At 58.1% G+C, this 10277-nt stretch overlaps 1 non-coding gene across 1 annotated transcript; it reads left to right on the top strand.

Annotated features, from left to right (window-relative positions):
• Positions 1 to 9530: 9530 nt before the first annotated feature.
• LOC131871632 (5S ribosomal RNA) lies at positions 9531 to 9650 on the top strand. Its single transcript, XR_009369845.1, has one exon. It is a non-coding gene; the product is annotated as a 5S ribosomal RNA (ribosomal RNA).
• Positions 9651 to 10277: the final 627 nt, after the last annotated feature.

The raw sequence follows: 10277 nt of genomic DNA on the forward strand, positions 1-10277 counted from the left end.
TCGGATGCGCTTGGGGCGACTACCACTGCCAACCCCTTATCCCGCGATGCGTCCGATACACAGATAGTTCCAAGGCGGCCGAGGAGCCTCACAGCATAGCAATCAGGGTGCGAGGCGAGGGATGCGGCGAGAAAGCCCCAACGGCTAGAGGGAAGAGGCTTCAGGTCCGCCTCGGAATGGTCCAAGCATCGGACGCGCTTGGGGCGACTACCAGTGACAACCCCTTATCCCGCGACGCGTCCGATACACAGATAGTTCCAAGGCGGCCGAGGAGCCTCACCGCATAGCAATCGGGGTGCGAGGCGAGGGATGCGGCGAGAAGGACCCAACGGCTACACGGAAGAGGCTTCGGGGCCGCCTCGGAATGGTCCAAGCATCGGACGCGCTTGGGGCGACTACCAGTGACAACCCCTTATCCCGCGACGCGTCCGATACACAGATAGTTCCAAGGCGGCCGAGGAGCCTCACCGCATAGCAATCGGGGTGCGAGGCGAGGGATGCGGCGAGAAGGACCCAACGGCTACACGGAAGAGGCTTCGGGGCCGCCTCGGAATGGTCCAAGCATCGGACGCGCTTGGGGCGACTACCAGTGACAACCCCTTATCCCGCGACGCGTCCGATACACAGATAGTTCCAAGGCGGCCGAGGAGCCTCACCGCATAGCAATCGGGGTGCGAGGCGAGGGATGCGGCGAGAAGGACCCAACGGCTAGACGGAAGAGGCTTCGGGTCCGCCTCGGAATGGTCCAAGCATCGGACGCGCTTGGGGCGACTACCAGTGACAACCCCTTATCCCGCGACGCGTCCGATACACAGATAGTTCCAAGGCGGCCGAGGAGCCTCACCGCATAGCAATCGGGGTGCGAGGCGAGGGATGCGGCGAGAAGGACCCAACGGCTAGACGGAAGAGGCTTCGGGTCCGCCTCGGAATGGTCCAAGCATCGGACGCGCTTGGGGCGACTACCAGTGACAACCCCTTATCCCGCGACGCGTCCGATACACAGATAGTTCCAAGGCGGCCGAGGAGCCTCACCGCATAGCAATCGGGGTGCGAGGCGAGGGATGCGGCGAGAAGGACCCAACGGCTAGACGGAAGAGGCTTCGGGTCCGCCTCGGAATGGTCCAAGCATCGGACGCGCTTGGGGCGACTACCAGTGACAACCCCTTATCCCGCGACGCGTCCGATACACAGATAGTTCCGAGGCGGCCGAGGAGCCTCACCGCATAGCAATCGGGGTGCGAGGCGAAGGATGCGGCGAGAAGGACCCAACGGCTAGACGGAAGAGGCTTCGGGTCCGCCTCGGAATGGTCTAAGCATCGGACGCGCTTGGGGCGACTACCAGTGACAACCCCTTATCCCGCGACGCGTCCGATACACAGATAGTTCCAAGGCGGCCGAGGAGCCTCACCGCATAGCAATCGGGGTGCGAGGCGAGGGATGCGGCGAGAAGGACCCAACGGCTAGACGGAAGAGGCTTCAGGGCCGCCTCGGAATGGTCCAAGCATCGAACGCGCTTGGGGCGACTACCAGTGACAACCCCTTATCCCGCGACGCGTCCGATACACAGATAGTTCCGAGGCGGCCGAGGAGCCTCACCGCATAGCAATCGGGGTGCGAGGCGAGGGATGCGGCGAGAAGGACCCAACGGCTAGACGGAAGAGGCTTCAGGGCCGCCTCGGAATGGTCCAAGCATCGGACGCGCTTGGGGCGACTACCAGTGACAACCCCTTATCCCGCGACGCGTCCGATACACAGATAGTTCCGAGGCGGCCGAGGAGCCTCACCGCATAGCAATCGGGGTGCGAGGCGAGGGATGCGGCGAGAAGGACCCAACGGCTAGACGGAAGAGGCTTCAGGGCCGCCTCGGAATGGTCCAAGCATCGGACGCGCTTGGGGCGACTACCAATGACAACCCCTTATCCCGCGACGCGTCCGATACACAGATAGTTCCGAGGCGGCCGAGGAGCCTCACCGCATAGCAATCGGGGTGCGAGGCGAGGGATGCGGCGAGAAGGACCCAACGGCTAGACGGAAGAGGCTTCAGGGCCGCCTCGGAATGGTCCAAGCATCGGACGCGCTTGGGGCGACTACCAGTGACAACCCCTTATCCCGCGACGCGTCCGATACACAGATAGTTCCGAGGCGGCCGAGGAGCCTCACCGCATAGCAATCGGGGTGCGAGGCGAGGGATGCGGCGAGAAGGACCCAACGGCTAGACGGAAGAGGCTTCAGGGCCGCCTCGGAATGGTCCAAGCATCGGACGCGCTTGGGGCGACTACCGTTGCCAACCCCTTATCCCGCGATGCGTCTGATACACAGATAGTTCCGAGGCGGCCGAGGAGCCTCACCGCATAGCAATCGGGTTGCGAGGCAGATTATTGGGAAGGGAACCCCCTGGGATGCGGCTCAAGCAGTGCCCAAAGGGACTGGAATGCGGAATCACATCGAGAGACCCAAATGCTATACGAGGGCTCAAATCGAATTATCGATTTGGCCACGACATGGACGCATCGGAACGACTACCTTTGCCGAACCACTCGCAATTGCATCCATACCGAAACCAATAGACATTTCCGTTAGAGCCCTCGCATAGCATTCGGGAATCTCGCATGCCCCTCTAAATCGACCAATGCTGGCGCTCAATGAAAATCCGAGCGCTACCACCGTTCGAGCGCCAGCATTGGTCGAGTTAGAGGGGCACGGGGGAGAATGCTCCAGTCAACACCTCCCCTATATAAGTTATTTGTCCGATTCTCGCACAACCGTAGTCTGCCTCGTCGAATCAAACAACGGTCCCAGATTCCGACTTCCGTTCCGTAGAGACCCAAAAGCTAGATGGAGGCTCGCAAGAAAGAGAGTCGGCGCATAGCAATCGGGTTTCTCGAACGTTTAGGGACCGAGCTCACTTGCGGATAGGGCAAAATCCGCCAAGCAACCCAAAAGCTAGACGGGGGCTCGAATCGAATCGCCTAGGCGGCCACAACAACGACGTGTTGGATCGACTACCAGTGCCAAACCATTCAGCAAGACTAGTCTGTGTCGAGGCCGGATAGAGATTCTCAGAGAGCGCCCGCATAGCATTTAGGAGACCTGCCGCGTCCCTCACACTCGACAAATGGTGGTGCACGTTTATAAATCCGAGCGATCCCAACCCTTTCAAGCACCAACATCGGTCGAGATAGAGGGGCACGGAGGGGGCTGCGTGAGACAACACAGTCCCCTATATAAGTTATTTGTCCGATTCTCACACATCCGAAGAATGGTCATCAAATCGGACAACAGCCCAAACTTCCGACTTCCGTCCCAGAAAGCCCAAGAGCTATCTAAAACGTTCATGGCCGGAACTCGATCGCGGCTATACCAGTCCGCCAAGCAACCCAAAAGCTAGACTGGAGCTCTAGTCGAATCACCTCTGTGGCCATTGCAAGGACGTGTTGGAGCGACTACCATTGCCGAACCATTCCGCAGGTCGAGTCCATACCAAGGCCGCATAGAGATTCACGATGAGCTCCTGCATAGCAATCAGGAGACTTGCCGTGTCCATCACAATCGATAAATCCTGGTGCAAGATTTTTGCATCCGAGCGCTCCAACCAGTCGAGCACCAGCATCAATCGACATAAACGGGCACGGGGGGAGGATGCTCGAGAACACTACCTCCCCTATATAAGTTATTTGTCCGATTCTCAAGCAGCCGAAGTCTGGTCATCGAATCGGGTCAAAGACCACAACTTCCGACTTTACCCACAATGCAAGTCATCGAATCGAACATCGGCCCCCGAGTCGGACTCCATGCGTATGTCAGGTCATCGGACCCAAATTCCGCCTTCCTGCGCATGGCGGGCCATCAATATCAACTCGGTCATCGGACCCAAACTCCGCCTTTTTGCGTATGGCACGCCTTCAAATCGGTCATCGGACCCAAATTCCGCCTTCCTGTGCATGGCGGGCCATCAACATCAACTCGGTCATCGGACCCAAATTCCGCCTTTCTGCGCATGGCACGCCATCAACTCGGTCATCGGACCCAAATTCCGCCTTCCTGCGCATGGCAGGTCATCGGACACAAATTCAGACCTCGCCAATATGCCTACGTATCGAATCGGTCATCGGACCCAACTTCCGACTTCATCCATACTGTAGGGTCTTTGAGGTTGGCGCGGTGCGCTCAACCCAGGGAGTCGACCCATCGAAGCATACACCTCCCCTATATAAGCTATTTGTCCGATTCCCACACCTGTGTAGTTTGCACCTCTGACCAGGACATCGACCCCAACTTCCGAACTCGACTGCAACGACGGCACCAGCGCCTTGGTGCGCACCTTGCGACGCACAGTCCCAACATTCGCCTTCCTGCACATGGCAGGTCATCGGACCCAAATTCCGACCTCGCGAGTATGCCTACATATCGAATCGGTCATCGGACCCAACTTCCGACTTCATCCATACCGTAGGGTCTTTGAGGTTGGCGCGGTGCGCTCAACCCGGGGAGTCGACCCAACGAAGCATACACCTCCCCTATATAAGCTATTTGTCCGATTCCCACACCTGTGTAGTTTGCACCTCCGATCAAGACATCGACCCCAACTTCCGAACTCGCCTCCAACGACCGAACCAGCGCCTTGGTGCGCACCTTGCAACGCACAGTGCCAACATTCGCCTTCCTGCACGTGGCAGGTCATCGGACCCAAATTCCGACCTCGCGAGTATGCCTACATATCGAATCGGTCATCGGACCCAACTTCCGACTTCATCCATACCGTAGGGTCTTTGAGGTTGGCGCGGTGCGCTCAACCCGGGGAGTCGACCCAACGAAGCATACACCTCCCCTATATAAGCTATTTGTCCGATTCCCACACCTGTGTAGCTTGCACCTCCGATCAGGACATCGACCCCAACTTCCGAACTCGACTAAAAAGACCGCACCAGCGCCTTGGTGTGCACCTTGCAACGCACAGTGTCAACATTCGCCTTCCTGCACATGGCAGGTCATCGGACCCAAATTCCGACCTCATGAGCATACCTACTAATCGAATTGGTCATCGGACCCAACTTCCGACTTCATCCATACCGTAGGGTCTTTGAGGTTGGCGCGGTGCGCTCAACCTGGGGAGTCGACCCATCGAAGCATACACCTCCCCTATATAAGCTATTTGTCCGATTCCGACACCTGTGTAGTTTGCACCTCCGCTCAGGACATCGACCCCAACTTCCGAACTCGCCTGCAACGACCGAACCAGCGCCTTGGTGCGCACCAAAAGTGCGCACTTTTGGAGGGCACTTTTGTGCGCTCCAAAGGTGCGCACTTTTGGAGGGCACTTTTCTGCGCTCCAAAGGTGCGCACTTTTGGAGGGCACTTTTTGGAGGGCACTTTTCTGCGCTCCAAAGGTGCGCACTTTTGGAGGGCACTTTTTGGAGGGCACTTTTCTGCGCTCCAAAGGTGCGCACTTTTGGAGGGCACTTTTTGGAGGGCACTTTTCTGCGCTCCAAAGGTGCGCACTTTTGGAGGGCACTTTTTGGAGGGCACTTTTCTGCGCTCCAAAGGTGCGCACTTTTGGAGGGCACTTTTCTGCGCTCCAAAGGTGCGCACTTTTGGAGGGCACTTTTTGGAGGGCACTTTTCTGCGCTCCAAAGGTGCGCACTTTTGGAGGGCACTTTTTGGAGGGCACTTTTCTGCGCTCCAAAGGTGCGCACTTTTGGAGGGCACTTTTTGGAGGGCACTTTTCTGCGCTCCAAAGGTGCGCACTTTTGGAGGGCACTTTTGTGCACTCCAAAGGTGCGCACTTTTGGAGGGCACTTTTCCTGTGCTCCAAAGGTGCACACCTAGGTGAGCACCTTCGACCACACCTTGTAGCACACCAAACTCTGACTTTCGACTTCATCCGCAATGCAGGGTCTTTGAGGTTGGCGCAATGCGCACAACCAGGGGAGTCGACCCATCAAACCCAACACCTCCCCTATATAAGCTATTTGTCTGATTCTCATACATGCGTAGCCTGCAGGAGCAATTAGGACATCGACCCCAACTTTCGGCTTCTAAACGAAAACAAGGTCTTTGAGGTTGGTGTAATGCGAACAACTAGGGGAGTCAACCCATCAAACCCAACACCTCCCCTATATAAGCTATTTGTCTGATTCTCATACATGTGTAGTCTACAGGAGCAATTAGGACATCGACCCCAACTTTTGACTTCTTAACGAAAACAAGGTCTTTGAGGTTGACGTAATGCGCACAACCAGGGGAGTCGACCCATCAAACCCAACACCTCCCCTATATAAGCTATTTGTCCGATTCTCATACATGTGTAGCCTGCAGGAGCCATTAGGACATTGACCCCAACTTTTGACTTCTTAACGAAAACAAGGTCTTTGAGGTTGGCGTAATGCGCACAACCAAGGGAGTTGACCCATCAAACCCAACACCTCCCCTATATAAGCTATTTGTCTGATTCTCATACATGTGTAGCCTGCAACAACGATTAGGACATCCACCCCAACTTCTGAATTCGTCTGCGTTGACCGCACCAAAGGTGCACGCCTTGGTGCTCACCAAAATCCGACTTCCGACTTCTTCTGCTATGCGGGGTCTTTGAGGTTGGCGCAGTGCGCACAACCAGGGGAGTCAACCCACCGAAGCAACACCTCCCCTATATAAGCTATTTGTCTGATTCTCATACATGCGTAGACTGCAGCAATGATTAGGACATCCACCCCAACTTTTGACTTCTTAAACAAGACAGGGTCTTTGAAGTTGGTGCAGTGCACACCAACCAGGGGAGTCGACCCATCAAACGCAACACCTCCCCTATATAAAGCTATTTGTCCGATTCTCATACGTGTAGTCTGCAGCAGCGATTAGGACATCGACCCCAACTTCCGAATTCGTTTGCATTGACCGCACCAAAGGTGCACGCCTTGGTGTGCACCCTGGAGTGCACTTTGGTGCTCACCTCGGTGCACACTTTGGTGTGCACCTCGGTGTGCACCAAAGGTGCGCACCTTGGAGCGCACCAAAGGTGTACACTTTGGAGCGCACCACATAGGGTCTTTGAGAGGTTGGCGCAGTGCGCACACCAAGGTGGGTGTTGAGGTGCGTGCCGAGGTGGGTGGGTGCTAGGGTGCGCTCCATGGTGGGTGCCAGGGTGGGTGCGTGCTAGGGTGGATTCCAAAGAGGGTCATAGGGTGGGTGCCAAGGTGGGTTGGTGATATAGTGGGTTCAAAGGTGGGTACTAGGGTGGGGTTCCAAGGTGGGTCACAAGTTGGGTGCCAGGATGCGTGGGTGTTAGGTTGGGTGCCAAGGTGGGCTCCTGCGTGGGTGGGTGCTAGGGTGGGTTTCAAGGTGGACGCGAGGCGGGTGCCAAGGTGGGTAACAAGTTGGGTGTTAGGATGGGTGAGTGCTAGAGTGGGTGCCAAGGTGGGTGGGTGCTAAGGTGGATGCCAAGGTGGTTCACAGGGTGGGTGGGTTCTAGGGTGAGTTCCAAGGTGGGTCACAGGTTCAGTGCTAGGGTGGGGTGTCAAGGCGGGTGTCGAGGTGCCTGGGTGCTAGGGTGTGGATGCCAATGTGGGTCATAGGGTGGGTACTAGGGTGGGCTGCAATGTGGGTGCCAAGGTGGGTAACATGCTCGGTGGGTTCTAAATTGGGGTGCCAGGGTGGGTGTGCACCCACCTTGCCCGAGGTGGGTGCCAAGGTGCCAGTGTGGGTGGGGTGCTAAGGTGGATGCCAAGGTGGGTGAGGAGTGGGTGATAGGTTGAGTGGTAGGATGGGTGGGTGCCAAGATGGGTCACAGGGTGGGTGCAAGGGTGGGTAGGTGCTAGGGTTGGTGTCAGGGTGGGTGGGTGCTAGGTTGGGTTCCAAGGTGGGTGCGAGGGTGAGTGTCAAGGTGGGTCACAGGTTAGGTGCTAGGATGGGTGAGTGCTAGGGTGCAAAGGTGCCAGGGTGGGTGCTAGGATGGGTCGATGCTAGGGTGAGTGGCAAGGTGGGTCCACAAGTGTCAAGGTGGGTGCCGAGGTGGGTGCCAAGTCGGCGACTGCTATGGTGGATGCCAAGGTGGGTCACGGGGTGGGTGCCAAGTTGCTAGGTTGGGTTCCAAGGTGGGTGCCAACGTGGGTGCTAGGGTGCGTGGGTTAAAGGGTGTGTCACAACGTGGGTGCCAGGATGGGTGCGCACCCACACTGGCCAAGACGGGTGCGGGTGCAAGGTTGGGTTCCAAGCCCGGTCACAGGCTGGGTGCTAGGATGGGTGGGTGCCAAGGTGGGCACCAGGGTGGGTGCACCCACCCTGGCCAAGGTGGGTCACGGGGTGGGTCCTAGGGTGGGTAACGGGGGTGGGTACTAAGGTGCGTGCCAAGGTGGGTCATAGGGTGGGTGCCAAGGTGGGCACCAGGGTGGGTGTGCACCAACCCTAGCCAGGGTAGGTCACGGGGTGGTTGTCGGGGGTGGGCGTCAAGGAGCCAAGGTGGGTGGCAAGTAGCCAAGTTGCGTGCCAAGGTGGGTGTCGGGGTGGGTGCCAAGGATCCAAGGTGGGTGCCAAGGAACCAAGGTGGGTGTCTGGGTGGGTGCCGAGGTGGGAGCCAGGGTGGGTCCCAAGGTGAGTGCAAAGGTGGGTGCGAGGGTCAAGGTGAGTGCCAATGTGGGTTCCAAGGTGCCAGGGTCAGGGGTGAGTGCCAATGTGGGTTCAAAGGTGCTAAGTTGGGTGCGAGGTTGGGTGCGAGGGTGGGTGGGTGCCAAGGTGTGCTAGGTGGAAGCCCGGGTGGGTCGGCATCCCATGGGTGTCGAGTTGGGTGCCTGATGGGTGCTTCTTGTCAAGTTTTAGTCGTCGGGACTCATTTCGAGCCTTAGAGGTCGTTTCTTGTCCGGTTGCCCTGTCTTCGACCTGGGAACCCAATTTTGGTCCTCGGGTCCCATTTTTTTTTGTCTCGCATCCCACTTTTGGCCTGTGGCCTTTTCGGGGTCGATTCTCGTTTTGGGCATCAGAGCATGTTTCTTCTCCTAAAACCCAATATTTGTTTATTAAGTCTCGGAACACATTTTTGTTCTCGTGGACCCATCATGGGTCTTGGAACGCATTTGTGGTCCTTGGGTCCCATTTTGCATCCCGAAACTTGTGTTTTGGTGCTTGATCCCTATTTTGGGTGCCCACCTTGCACCAAGTGCGCACCCGGGGCAAACCGAGCGCCTTGGTGCACCGGGGCAAGATCGAGCGTGCACCCGAGGCGCCACCGAACATGCACCAAGGTGCACTCGGCCCACATGTGAGCGCAGGTCGTTGCGCCCGAGGTGGTGTGTGGGCACCGCGTTGCAGACGGGACACTGCACGCACACGACGCCCCCCTCCAGGTGCACGCACGTAGGCCGGGCCGGGTGCACACCCGACGCCCTAGCAAGGTGCGCGCACCCGGGCAGGGGCTCACACTTGGCGAACGGGGCGCACTTCGCGAGGGAGGGTGTGCACCTCGACGGGGGTGGGTGGCCGGGGTGGATTCGCACGTGGGTCGCGGTTTGCTAAGTACACACTGCGACAAGCTCATAACGGGGTGCGATCATACCAGCGTTAGTGCACCGGATCCCATCAGAACTCCGCAGTTAAGCGCGCTTGGGCCGGGAGTAGTACTGGGATGGGTGACCTCCCGGGAAGTCCCGGTGTTGCACCCTTTTTTAGTTTTTCGCCGGGCGTCGCAATGCTATTTGAATAAACCTTTTGCCCGTTTGCGTTCTCGTCGGGGCCGGGCCGGGCCGGGGTGCGCTGCCCGCACTACCGCGCGCGCTGGGGGGCGACACCGAGCGCGCACCCGAGGCGCCCCGAGCACACAGGCCACGGTGCAACCCGGGCGTTGTGCGCGCACCCCCGGTGCGCCCGAGGTTGCTGCGCGCGCACCCAGGTGAAATCGGTGTGCACCTCGGCCAGTGCGCGCTCGGTCGAGTCGCGCACGTTGGCCAAGGTGCACGGTGATGTTTCTTACTCTAAGGTTCCGCACCAGACGCCCGGGACAGGTGTGAGCGAAGCTGGGCGGGGCCGGGGTGCGCGGGCCGGGGCAGGTGCACGCAGCTGGAGAGAGCTTTGGGAGCACACTTCGGAGCGCACCAATGATGCGCTCCATTCAAAAGTTTCCTGAAAAGGCAAAAAAAGTTGAGATTATAGAATTTCCCACTTGAGAGATTGTAAAAAAAAAAAATTTAAAATGAAGGAAACGCGGGTGCCAAGGGTGTGCGCAGCCCAGCAAGGTGTGCGCACCAAGGCGCCCACCTGGCGAAGGTGCACGCAAGGTGCGCACCCGAGGC

The sequence above is a fragment of the Cryptomeria japonica genome, unplaced genomic scaffold (assembly GCF_030272615.1).
Source record: "Cryptomeria japonica unplaced genomic scaffold, Sugi_1.0 HiC_scaffold_435, whole genome shotgun sequence".
NCBI classification, from domain to species: domain Eukaryota; kingdom Viridiplantae; phylum Streptophyta; class Pinopsida; order Cupressales; family Cupressaceae; genus Cryptomeria; species Cryptomeria japonica.